Below are 4,532 nucleotides of genomic sequence, written 5' to 3' on the forward strand. Positions count from 1 at the left end.
TCAGAATCACCCGCACTAAACCTGTTACACAGGCTTGTAGTGCGGGTGGTCCTGATTAAAACGCTTCTTACCTGGTTAAAAATGGTTCAGCGGTTCTTCAGATATCTATATCTTTAGTTTTCTGTTATTGCCTTGCTTGGGACTCAGTGGGAGGTGTTATCTCGGACTCGGCTATACGTCATTGTAGCTGGGCGGAGCAGCCCCCCGGCTCATGAATATTCATGAACTTATCCTCATAGTCTAACTCCTTTTTCTAGGTCTGGTGGGGGTTCCATACACCCGGAAGCAGCATTCTCCCCCCGGCTTCACTCGAGCTGCGGCCCAATACAAGTAAGAAGACGGGCTGCATAAGTGAAAAGCCGGGGGGAGAACGGCATGCGCGGCCCTCCCTACCAGACCTAGAAAAAGGAGTTAGACTACGAGGATAAGTTCATGAATATTCATGAGCCGAGCGGCCGCTCCGCCCAGCTAGAATGACGTATAGCCGAGTCAGAGATGATAACACCTCCCACTGAGTCCCAAGCCAGGGAATAACAGAAAACTAAAAGATATAGATATCTGAAGAACAGCTGAACCATTTTTAACCAGGTAAGAAGCGTTTTAATCAGGATCACCCGCACTACAAGCCTGTGTAACAGGTTTAGTGCGGGTGATTCTGATGACAGATTTCCTTTAAATTCATCAGTGACTTATTCAAAATTTTGAAAATGCATTTAGTTGGCAAGATTGGCACCTGATTTAATGCCAATACACTGTGTGGGCCAGGCTGAATAAACTTTGGTATTATGGAGGGGCCCTTACTCTCTAAATTCCCACCCTTAAATCAGTGGCCCAATGGTGTTTAATCCCCTTAACCCCTTAAGGGCCAGGCCCTTTTACACCTTAGAACCAGAGCGTTTTTTGAACATCTGACCACTGTCACTTTAAACATTAGCAACTCTGGAATGATTTTGATTATTCTGATTCTGAGATAGTTTTTTCGTGACATCTTCTACTTTAACATGGTGGTAAATTTTTGTGGTAACTTGCATCCTTTCTTGGTGAAAAATCCCATTTTTCGAACTTTGAAGCTCTCTGCTTGTAAGGAAAATGGATATTCCAAAGAAATTTTTTTTTTTATTCACATAAACAATATGTCTACTTTATGTTTAAATCATAAAATTGACGTGTTTTTACTTTTGGAAGACACCAGAGGGCTTCAAAGTTCAGTAGCAATTTTCCAATTTTTCCCAAAATTTTCAAACTCACTATTTTTCAGGGACCAGTTCAGTTTTGAAGTGGATTTGAAGGGTCTTCATATTAGAAATACCCCATTATAAAAACTGCACCCCCCAAAGTATTCAAAGTGACATTCAGTCAGCGTTTTAACCCTTTAGGTGTTTCACAGGAATAGCAGCAAAGTGAAGAAGAAATTTACAATCTTAATTTTTTACACTTGCATGTTCTTGTAGACCCAATTTTTGAATTTTTCCAAGGGGTAAAAGGAGAAAATTTATACTTGTGTTTGTAGCCCAATTTCTCTTGAGTAAGCACACACCTCATATGTCTATGTAAAGTGTTTGGCGGGCGCAGTAGAAGGCTCAGAAGGGAAGGAGCGACAAGGGGATTTTGGAGAGTACGTTTTTCTGAAATGGTTTTTGCCCCCCATGTTGCATTTAGGAAGCCCCTATGGTGCCAGAACCGCAAAAAAAAAAAAATAAATAAATAAAATAAAAAACCACATGGCATACCATTTTGTAAACTAGACCCCTTGAGGAAAGTAACAAGGAATAAAGTGAGCCTTAATACCCCACAGGTGTTTCCCGACTTTTGCATATGTTAAAAAAAAAAAATGTCTCACATTTTTGCAAGGGTTAATAGCAGAAACACACGTCGCATTTAGGAAGCCCCTATGGTGCCAGGACAGCAAAAAAAAAATAAAAAAGAAAAATATAAAAAAAAACACATGGCATACCATTTTGGAAACTAGACCCCTTGAGGAACGTAACAAGGGGTAAAGTAAGCCTTAATACTCCACAGGCGTTTCATAACTTTTGCATATGTAAAAAAAAAAAAAAAAAAAAATTAATGAAATGTGGGTTTTCCCCTAAATTTTACATTTTTTTACAAGGCTTAATAGCAGAAAAGATACCCCACAATTTGTAAATACATTTCTTTGGAGTAAGGAAATACCTGATTTTTGGATGATTTTGGCTCCGCTGGTGCACACCAGGTCTTGGTATAGGCATGAGGTCAGTCAGGGGCCTTGAGCTTTTCATGGCATGTGGGACCCCCCTCAAGGAGCGTTAATGGGGGGGGGGAGCACTGAGCCTTAAAATAGGGGAACACTATGGGGGAAAACGGGCCGTAACTGGGGTATACAGGTGGGGTACAGAGGCCCGTAATATGGGGTACAGTGGGCCAGAAAATTATAAATTATAATAAAAAAGGATATGTTCCCAGAATGATGACCCAGAGCATAGCCAAAACAAAAAAATAAATAAATAAATAAAATGCCCACCCCAAACCCTATGCTCTGAGTCATCATTCTGGGAATGTGATGTGTGTGGCCGTCCCTAACCTGTTGCCTCAAATGCGCACCCTGCTCAGGTGGAGAGAGCGCTGCGCATTTGAGGCAACATAAAAAAGTCCCCGATGATAGTGACTCAATGACCTATGACCCATTTTTGAAAAAACACCCCCAGAGGTTTTATCAGGTTTTTTTTCAGTTTTTTTTTTTTAGGCAATTTAGTGGTTTTAGGAGGTTAACAATTTGGAATGTACTCTGGACTTTGTACATTGGTCAAATTATGGAGAATTAAACTGAAAAGGGAAAATTTAGTGCTCCATGGAAGTGTGATACTCCCTGAAGCAGTCTATGCAGAGGCCCGGATTATCTGGGCAAGTGTCGCACTGATACGTGGTGTCCTTCCGTATCCCCCTCCTGTTACACACTCTGCATCTTTTCTGGGTTCGTCCCTTCTTTCCACTGTGGGGAAATCTCACCTGGAAAGTGTTGGCCTGGGACGATCCTGGCGCCTATAACTCCAGACCCTTGGGAAGTCCGGCCTGATCTTTCCCGGTCAGCAAAGATCAGGAACCTTAGGACTTCTTCTTGGTACTGGAGGAATGTCCCTGTGTTGCCAGCGTACTGGGATAGTACAAAAGCGTTGTACAGGGCAACCTGTACCAAGTAGACCGCAACTTTTTTGTACCATGCCCATGTTTTCCGCATGGCGTTATATAGCTTGAGGACTTGGTCTGAGAGATCAACTCCCCCCCATATACCGATTGTAGTCCAGAATACAAATTGGGCTTGAGGACCGTTGTTGTGGTACCTCGCACAGGGACAGGTGAGCTGCCGTTACCATGAATAGTGGTCAGCATAAGGACATCCCTCTTATCCTTATACTTCACCAACAACAGGTTATCATGGGTGAGGGCACGGGACTCACCCTTGGGGATAGGCGTCTGGACAAAATTTAGAGGGAGGCCTCTCTGGTTCTTCGGCACGGTCCCACAAGCGGACGTGGATCTGGCGGAAAGGGATGTGAAGAGAGGGATGCTGGTATAAAAGTTATCCACAAAAACGTGGAAACCCTTATCCAGCAATGGGTGCACAAGGTCCCAAACGAGTTTCCCACTAACACCCAGAGTGGGGGGACATTCTGGGGGTTCAATACGGGAATCTCATCCCTCATACACTAAACTTGAGAGTGTACCTGGAGGTACTCTCACAAAGTTTATAGAGCTTCACGCCATACCGCGCCCGCTTCGAGGGAATATACTGGCGGAAGATGAGTCTCCCCTTAAAACTGATGAGAGACTCATCTACAGAGAGGTCCCTGAGCGGTACGTAGGCCTCCAAAAATGTGGCCCCAAAGTGATCGATGAGCAGCCTCACTTTGTAAATCTGGTCATGGGCGGGATCACCTCGGGGCGGACATGCCGCATTATCTACATAATGCAGGCATTTCCGAATGGCCTCGAACCGCCTCCGTGTCATCGCCATACTGTAAAGCGGGGTCTGATAGAGGACATTTCCGCTCCAGTAATGACGAGCACTTGGTTTTTTGTCCAGGCCTATATGCAGCGTGAGGCCCCAAGATTTCCAAGGGGGTGGCGCACGCAGCACCCTGAACAGCTAATAGGACCCGGGGTCAGGGATCAGACCCTAATAGGACCCTTGGGGATCTATTAGGGGGTCGGGGGGGGGAGGGATAAGCTGCGGGCAAAAATAAAAATAAAATACGGATGGCGCACGCAGCTCCCTGAACCCCTAATAGGACCCGGGGTCAGGGATCAGACCCTAATAGGACCCTTGGGGACCTATTAGGGGGGGGGGGATGGGGGACCGGACCTAAAACCGTAGTATACTGGTTATTATGGAGGAGCCCTTACTCTTTATATTTCCATACTTAATTCAGTGGCCCAATGGCATTTAACCAATTAAATTCCTCAGTTACTTATTCAAAGTGTAGAAATTGTATAACATTGGCAAGGTTGGCACCTGTTTTCTTGACAATCCACTGTTTGGGCCAGGTTGGATACAG

This window comes from Hyla sarda, chromosome 1, assembly GCF_029499605.1.
Source record: "Hyla sarda isolate aHylSar1 chromosome 1, aHylSar1.hap1, whole genome shotgun sequence".
Lineage (NCBI taxonomy): Eukaryota > Metazoa > Chordata > Amphibia > Anura > Hylidae > Hyla > Hyla sarda.